Source organism: Phodopus roborovskii, unplaced genomic scaffold (assembly GCF_943737965.1).
Source record: "Phodopus roborovskii unplaced genomic scaffold, PHOROB, whole genome shotgun sequence".
Classification (NCBI taxonomy): Eukaryota; Metazoa; Chordata; class Mammalia; order Rodentia; family Cricetidae; genus Phodopus; species Phodopus roborovskii.
In genome coordinates, this window is record NW_026126629.1 from 186,963 (window position 1) to 196,364 (window position 9,402).

Here is a 9,402-nt window from a genome sequence, read left to right on the forward strand (position 1 = left end):
CCCCACGTGGGACCCCCCTCCAGCTTTATCCTAACATTGAAACAAAAGAACAACAGTTCCAAATCTTTCATTCTCTTCTAATAGAATTATATAGACAATTTGACAATTTTCCCCCATTATAAGTGAAACACACTGCTTTGCCTTGTTGATAACATACTCAGGGCAATGGATGGCAACTTTAAAAATGCTTTGCATCCTGCATCCTGCTCTTCATCACTAGAGAGTGTTTACAGACAGCAGCTGGCAAGACTAGTGTTAAACATAGAATAAATCTGGACCTAACACATGGATCTAATTGGAGCTTACACAGTCCTAGCCAAGTAAACAGAACCTTCGACACAAATCCATCAGCAAAACAAAACTGAGCCTGTTGTTGAGAGACCCTGATGTTTTGGATTGTTTGTTACATAGTGTTTCTACAGCAATAGCTGTCTACTACAGTGTCCCTATTCCTGCCTCATTAGGTCTTCCTGACTTTGAAAAGATTAAACGAGTTAACAGATTTTGGCTATTCCTCTTTTTACTGTTCATAATCTTAATATGGCTATAAGCTTTAAACTGAAAGACTCAAGTCTCCAACTATCTAAAACTGAGTTGCCATGTCAGTATTACATCATTCATACTTACTAGATGGCAAAGTTTATGGCTCTGTTGATTTAAAAAAAATTAATTTCATTAAAGGAAAATTGGGCAGTAGCACAGAAAACAAAACAAAAAACAACCAAAGTCTAACTTCAAACTCTGAGAAGTAGGTTTTTAGAAATCATAGGCAAGTGTGCTTGTGCGGGGCACAGGGAGGGTTAAAAGACAGAGTATTGATATGATTCTGTTTAATTCCTAATTCAACTTCAAAAGTCTATCTATAAAACTAAACATTGCTATCTCAGCTGCACACAAAGATTTATCTCTACAGTTACATTGACATTCTTTTAGAAGCAAAATTATTGGAAACAATGTAAATATATAATAAGGAATTCATTAAATAAATTTTGATACAAATGCGACAGAATGAAGCCATACAACTTTTATGCTGTGAAAAAAGTACTGCATAATATGGAAATTGCCTATTATATGACTTTAGTAGAATAAAGCTCATAAAGTATTATTATAGTTCAACCACACTTCTTTTTAAAATACCTATTTAGTGACATCAAAAGATACTAAACTTCACAGATGTAAGCAAAAATGCAAATTTAAACATTAACTATCATTCCAATTATGAGTTTGTCAAAGACCCAGTGTTCAATTCCATTGTGTAGTGAGAATTAAGGGTGACCTCACCCACTCCTCGTGAGGTCTAGAATGCACATTTATGGCTAATAATATGGCAATACTTATCAAAATTACATATATACCATTTTTGACTAATCAGTATTACATTAAAATTCTAGATATTCAAAATTTTAAAGCCTACAAATTGATTCCAAGATATACTCTGTTACTGCAAAATGACTCACACAAATTTGGATACCAAAGCCCCAGTTTTTAGTACCTCAGAATGTAACCTTATTTGGAAATAATGTTGTATGTGTGTGTGTATAAGTGTTTTGTAAATGGGAAGGGGTATTTGTACATGTGTCCACTTACATGTGTGGCTCAGAGGTCAACCTCAGCTACTATTCCCCAGAATGTGCATTTTCGTGACAGGTCCTCTCACTGGCTTCTGGAACTCACTGATTAGGCTGGGTGGCAGGCAGCAAGCACAGAGATCCTGCTACCTGTCTCCCGGAATTGGGTTGAGAAACTCACACAAAAATGCCTGGTTTTCTATGTGGTCGGGGAATGGAAGTTAGGCCTTAGTGTTTGTATAGAAAACACTTTCCAAATTATAGTCTCTCTCTGACCCTGGAAAGGGATCATCATTGTGGTAAACTCTAGTCAGTATATCTAGAACCCTTGTAAAAAGTGGAACATTGAATCCAAAACTACAATCATAGAAGGAGATGATGTCAGGGGTTACAGGAGAATGTGAGCAGCTACAAGTCAAACAAAGAGAAGCATTCTCAGGCTACAGAGGAAATTAATCCCGCTGACACCTTCATTTGGGTCTCTAACATCAGAAACATAGAATGAAATAAAAGTATAATCTTAGAGCAGTGAAATAGGTTGACTGTTTTGTTTTCCATGTTTTAAAATTATTACCCTTGCAATTATAAGAATCATTGTGGCATTATAATATCATGCCATTTGAAACAGAAACACAGAGGAATGGTTTGTTTTCTTTGCTTTTTAATCAGTGTGCTAGAAAGTGCATTAATGGAAGGATATTAGAGAAAACCTTCCCATTATTTTGTGACCTAACAACCAGAAAGCAAAAGTCATTATTAAATTATTTTCATGGCTATCTTCACTTCCATGTACTAAGCCAAGGGGAAGTGTTTACTTTCAATGGATACAAATGCAACAACCTATTTCTGTTCATGTGCTTGGAATATAAAGGCTATTATTCATGGGGATGCCATTGAAATAGCGCCTCTGTGTGTGTACTTTGACAGTCAGTCTTCATGGAGTTAGCAATAGGCCAGCACCATCAATGTAAAGAAGCAGGTGTCTTGATTTAATGTGTATATATCACTAGCAAACCATAGTATATCTGAAAGACCATGCCTCTGAGGAGAGAGATGGAACTGAGGGCAGGTATTCGAGCCTTTGTTAGTTCACTAATGAACTGGCAAATTTTTCTGTATAACAGACCACATCACAGAGCCAACCAAGATAAAGCCAACAGTAATGCTATTGTACAAAAGAGCAAAACTGCTCCCGTGGGCATGCTCTAACATAACTATGAAGAAGAAAGCCCTAAATAAGGTGGACTTTGAGGCTGGCTTTGAAAAGATTACATTTTTCTATGGGATAATCTGAGTTAGTGGTGGACCTTTGTAGACTTTCTACTGTTAAAGGTCTAGAGAAAGAAATTACTTTAAAGGGGGGTTTGGGTTACACAATTTCTATTCTGTTGACATTACAAAGCAGACAATGTACATTCATATTTATTTTTAATATGCAACTATCAAAGAACCAGTTACTTCAAATGAGTCTTTTGCTGGGTTAAAATCTTTTACAATCAGCAGCGATTTTACAGAGTCCTAAATTGATTTGAGGCTCCAGGTGGACTTATTATGCCAATTGTTAGGGTCAGGACCTAGACAATTCCTAGTTCTTATTTCTCTCCCCCTAAAGAAGTTAGCATAAAATTATTGACTGTCCTTTAGAAAAGAAGTAATATCTGGCATATTATGCTGGTCTTATTAGGGAACACAGGGCAAAAAGATGTCTCCACACAAACCACAATCATGAAGAGTGCTGAAATATCAATACAGTAGATAATTACTAGAAATTATATTTGGGGCAATAAGAAGGTGTTTTCAAGTGGCCAATAAAGACATCATATGATTATTTTAAATGATCTCTACTTGGTCATATGACTGATGGAGAGGTGGATGCTTGCTACTCTTACTGAGGACCAGAGTTTCATCCCAACACCCACATCAATGGCTTACAACTGCTTGTAACTCCAACTCCAAGGTATCCAATGCCCCCTTTACAAACCTGAATGTATGTACTCACACAGAGACATGTGTACACACAAATAAGGTAAGTTAACATATCTTTAAAACATGACTTTAGTTTTAACAACCCCATGAAAAGTGCCATGCAAATTTAGCTTCAACTTTGTACATAATGTATGTGTACCCAGAGGAAACACAATGGAGAAATCAACTTACAGAGGAACACGTTGCTCAAGACACCATGTAGAGATACTGGGGTACACAACCTGCTGAGCTCCCAACCAAGAGCTGTCCTCAACTACAGCTCTATGGCTGAGGCACCTTGCCTGTCCCACTATCAAGCCTCCAGAGTGCCAAGACCCTGGCTGACACCCAACTATGTAACCACACTGAAGATCCCAAATAAAAACTGCCCAAATGAACCCTTTCTTAATTCCTAGTCTCCTATAGCTCATAGTAAAATGAAATCATTTTAGGCTATTTGGTTGTAGGGTCATTTGTTGCATTGCAAAAGTAAGAGTTCTTTCAAAAAAATCATAAAAATAGCACACAAATTTAAAACCCTGAAAAGGCTTTTAAATATAGACTGAGCAGTCACCCTTTGATCCTCAAGTGTATTTGATACTTTCCCACTCTACTTCAGGGCTTCTCCGCTCTCCATATCCCAATATCTCAATTAGTTCTAGAGTGTGCACTGAACTAACAGGACAGGTTGAGTGCCAATAATTTCGGGAACAATTGCTCTTCTCATTTGCCAAGCAATGGGACAGATTTCTCATGAAATCTGCTTTAGCAAGAAGTCAGTATAGAAGAAATCACTGTTTAAGCCATGAACAGCAGGCATAATATTGACTACTTAGAAATACTTCACTTGAGCACACATGTGATGCCAACATCTTTTTTTTTTTTTTTTTTTTTTTTTTTTTGTCTTTAGCATTCTTCTTCTTTTACCCATTTTATTCAAGGTCAGTCAGAATATAGTCTGGATTTCTTTTCTTTTTCTTTTTCTTCTTTTTTTGGTCCGTAAGACCAGCTAAGCAAACAGCACAAGAACACCATGAATCTAGCTCACACAAAGTGGTCATGATAAGCTTCATTTCTTATCTGATTTGCCAACAAAAGCAAGACCTTCTTGAAATGGGGAGGGATATCTACAAATGATAAATGACACAACACCTTGACTACAGCTGTTCAGATAACCTCCGTGTCATCCTGGCTGAACTTCACAGCAAAGTCTCACTCTGTCATGACACTTGTCTCATAATGATAAATTCTTAAGCTGATAAGCAGGGGGACCGTACCTCTCCCTTGGCTAAACAATGAATTTTGGAGTCTTCCCTGAGGTGTAATATTCCATATGAATAATGCACTGTTTCAAAAGTGTTCTGTTGCCAAGAAATTAAAATTTCTTCCTTGCAGATGTTTTAATGATTTTTCCATCACCTAACTTCTTCCTACATTACTTGCTGTATATATCAAGCAAGATTCAAGTTCCTGGATATGAGAGGTTATTCAAAATGATTCAAAAGAAGAGGTTAATCATAATTATAAATGAGTTTTGGTAACTGGAGACTTTCAAGCAAAGAGTCTTAAATGACATCAATACAGAGTCCCTGTTTTCTGAATGGTCATACAAAATAGAACTCTTCAACTTTTCTTGATTAACATTTACTCCTATTCTACAAATGGAACCTTGGTTTTCCATGGGGAAAATGACCTTTCCTCATCCTAGGCTCTATGTCCTGTGTAGGTAGCTACCACTCTTGCCTGTTCTGTGCATGAGCATACACTTTCCAAGTTTTGCCATTCAGAACTCAGAATAAGAAAGGGAGACGGGAATCCTTCTGGGGGCTCAGATGAGCTGATATTGCAAAGGGCTAACTACAGCTAAGTGTGGGGAAAATCCCATGGAATGCGGAATTCAGGGGACAAACTGAAAAGTGAGAGAAAGGAACCTTTGGATGATTGCTGAAGAAGTTGATATTTTTTCCTGGGATCCATCCAGGCCTTCAGAAAGGGAAGTTATGAGATCGATATATTGTTATAATTGTATTTATTGTGGAAAATGGTGTACATGAGCTGAGGAGACCATTACAGAGATCTCCAGCATGTGATAATTATGTACTGAACCATGGCTGTGCTAATCACGCACAGAGGAAAAATGTTGGGAAAGTAGAAGGTACTCACCAATCAGCTGAAGGCAAGCGGAAGGGAAAGAAAGGAGAGAAGGGCTGCCTATGTGGAAATCCTGTATAGTCCTGATGTAGAACTCTTTCCTTTCTGCGTTGTTTCAGCCACTCTCACATAAGTATACTGATTAAGAGTCTAGATTCCCAAGACACCAACCTGGATTGTGGGCCCCAGATCTGCTACTTCCTATGTAACTATAGCAATTCCTTGGGTCCTTGTTTCTCAGCCTTCAATTCTGCAAGATGGAGAAGATAGTTATATCTGCTGCCTAGGCCTGCTGTAAATGTTAAATGACATGTTTCATGTGTAATATCCAGAGTGATCTGAAACACAGCAAATACCAGGTCAACTATTAGCCGTTGCTAAATCTACTTGTCCAATAAATACTACAATGACACTTCCCACAGAATGTGCATGCCAGGACAGGTAAAAAGATGTCTTTGGGGTTTTTTTGGGGCTTTTTCTTTTAGTCCTGGAGACTGTAAGAGTCTTGTTTACACTAAGCAAGCCCTCCACCATTGAGCTCCAGCCCCAGCGCTCTTTTCAATTTTTTTTGTTTGTTTGTTTGTAGACAAAGTTTAACTGAGTTATCCAGGCATGCCTTCAATCCATTCTGTAACCCAGGCAGACCTTGAACTTGTTTTCCTCCGAGCTCAGCCCCAAGAGCGCCCGGGACTATAGACTTGTGCCACAACACCCAGAAAAAAAAGGATGTTGAAAGGATGTCTGTCAATTTATCTTGGCTATCTTCTCCAAGGGGCTGAGATGAAGAAATGTTACAAGGTACTTTCTGTTAGAAATTATTATAGTAATATTTTAACAAGACAAAAAAAAAACCTGACAGAATGAAAAATAACTGTTAACAGGCCAGAGTGAAACTGGGAAAAGCAGGATGCCAGAAGGTAAGAACTGAAGAACATGCTATTTAATATATTTATTAATGATTTCAGGCACAGAGTATATAGCACATTATTCTTATTTGTGAAAAATCATAAACAGTGAAAAATGGATTAACTGCAGCATAACACAGAGACCTTGGAGAGGCCCACCAGTTCAAGTGTGATGAGTTCAGTTTATAAGACCATAAAACAACACACTTTGAGAAGAGTTCTATGAGACACAGACAAAACCCGAAAATTCTAATGAAAGAACAGAAGGCCAAAAAGGATCTGCGGGTGACAGTAACAGCAAACTCACATGTGCTTGAGCTGTGCACAAGGACCATTCAAAGAAAGGCAGGTGCATATACTAGAAGAGGAGCATCATGGGGTTAACTGAGAGTGAAATCCTGGAGGTGGTGATCCCAAATCACCCTGCCACTTCTTAATTTCTGCTCTAGTATAGCATCTAGTAAAGACACCCCTTACTGCGATAAAACATGTTCATCCCAACTTTATACTTCTAAAACAGCAAGTAACATAAAAAATAAGGCTGCCTTACAGGGATAAACTGGGTGTTTTCCCAGTGGTGATAGCATTCTCCCAAACCAATCACCCTTCCTGGAACTTGAGTGAGCAGAAGCACATCACTATTATTATGCACACTGGATTTTGCCATAGTTGTCTCCAAAGGAACATCAAGGGAAATCACATTGCCTTTGTGCATTTACTCATCTATAAGAACTCATCAAAGAAGACTGTCAATAATAACATGCAAAGTCATATGATGACCAGAGGCATGAAAGTGAGGCACTGTTGAGATGGCCAAGTTGATGAACCATCCGCCTCACAAACCTGGGTTCATACCAAAGACACAGCTAATAATTCAGACCCTCAGATAAAATGCTGAGTGTGAGTGACAGTGTGCATCTTGTCACCGGCACTAGGAAGGTTTGGGGGATGGAGATTGATGGATCCCTGATTCTCATTGACCTGCCAGCCTAGCTCAACTGATGCTTCAGGTTCAGTAAGAGACCTTGTTTCAAAAACTGAAAGTAGGGAGTGATCAAAGAAAGATACCAGTGTCAGCCTCTGGCTTCCACATGTGTACACAAGCACACATGCACGTGCATGCTCACACTGAATGTTGTGCAATTCTAGAAGAAATAGACCCTTAGCTACTTCTGTAACCTGATGTTTTAAGTCAAAACAAGGACATGGCACATGTGGCTTAAGCAGCAGGAGCAGCAGTGCAAGGCTAAGGCACAGGATGCTCTTGGCTGTATGGTAAGCAGGTACCACAACCATCCAGGCTGGGAGAGGCAAGGAGACCTACCTTATCTTGTCCTTAAAGAGTCCTCGAAGCGTGCTAAGCCAGAAAGGGATGTGGCACATAAGAATCATTCTGGTAACTGGATGGAGGCTAACTCTGAAGGAAATGGTGCCCATCTCTAGGAGTAGAGTGCTACAAGAGACATCTAATATTTTTGCCAGGGCTGCAGATGACACCCTTCAGTTGGACAAAGCACCCAAATTCCCTCCAGGGAGTTCTTCCCTTATTGGCTGTGTCTTTGGTAAGAAAGTAGGTAGATATGAAAAAGAAGAAAGCAAGGTTGTCCTGTTTCCCACTATTTTGGATTAATGATTATGGCTAGGAATAGCATTATATTCTCATTTTTTTTTCCTAAAAGGCTATGTGCCAAGTTGCAATTATTAAAAAGCTCAGGCACTGGCAAAAAAAAAAAAAAAAAAACTAAAAAACTCATAACTATTTCAGATGAGCCACTCAAAAAGTTGTTTAGGAAACTTATGTCTTTGAGGGCTAAAGCAATTTAACTCTCAGAAATATCGGGTTCCCCCAATTAGCATCAGATGCTTAAAGCCCTATTCCAGACCTCTAAAAACACATAGAAGAGGCACATAAAATCAAGTCATGACATCATAAGAACTATTGAACGGGAGACTCCCCAAGCATTCCCCTAAGGGGAAATGGGTAGAGTGCTTAAAATGATTTTTTCCATTAGGTACAGCAATGAATCAATTTGAAATTATTGAGTGGTCGACATTGTAACACAGAGGAATAATGTTCTGGAAGTCTCTCTTAAATTACTGACATCAGATATTTGAAAATGAATGGCTGTGAAATGTGCCCACAGGTAAGACACCATGTATGCAATTATTCTTTCAATTTCAACTGGGGAGACATGCTTTTAAAAGCTTAAAATGAAAGTTTTTTAATTATATTGTCCATTGTATTGTACAATCATGAACACAGGGCCCTTCCTTTTCTCTGGTGATTGGAAGTTGCAAAGTGAGGATATCCTCACACACAAGTTAAGTATCAGATAAAGACATAGGGTCAGCCTGCACTTATATCTCCAAATCTTCAAGGACCATTCAGGAAAAGTCCTGAGTCTTTTGATTTTGCTTCCAATGGCATGTTACTGGTGCATTCACACTGAGATGCTGCCCAAGCCATGCTCAGTCCTATTCTAGGATCCCCTCTTAGTGTATACTTCTCCCACTGTATGCAATTCTGCTTGCTTCCATTCAGTCCATGTGTAAGGGTGTACTCAGTATATACCCTCTACAAAGAGTACTACAGCCATCCTGATGACCTGACCTGGGATTAATCTCTTCCAAACTTCCCCTAAACTCATCCTTAACAGTCATTAGCTTTGATCAAACAGCATCTCATGTTGCTATTTTTTTTATTAGACCATGTAATCATCTATCAAATACTCCCTTACTCCTACTATATACAAACATGGTCATTTGTACAGAAAAACAAACAAACAAAAACAGATGGGGGACCAATACTTCTA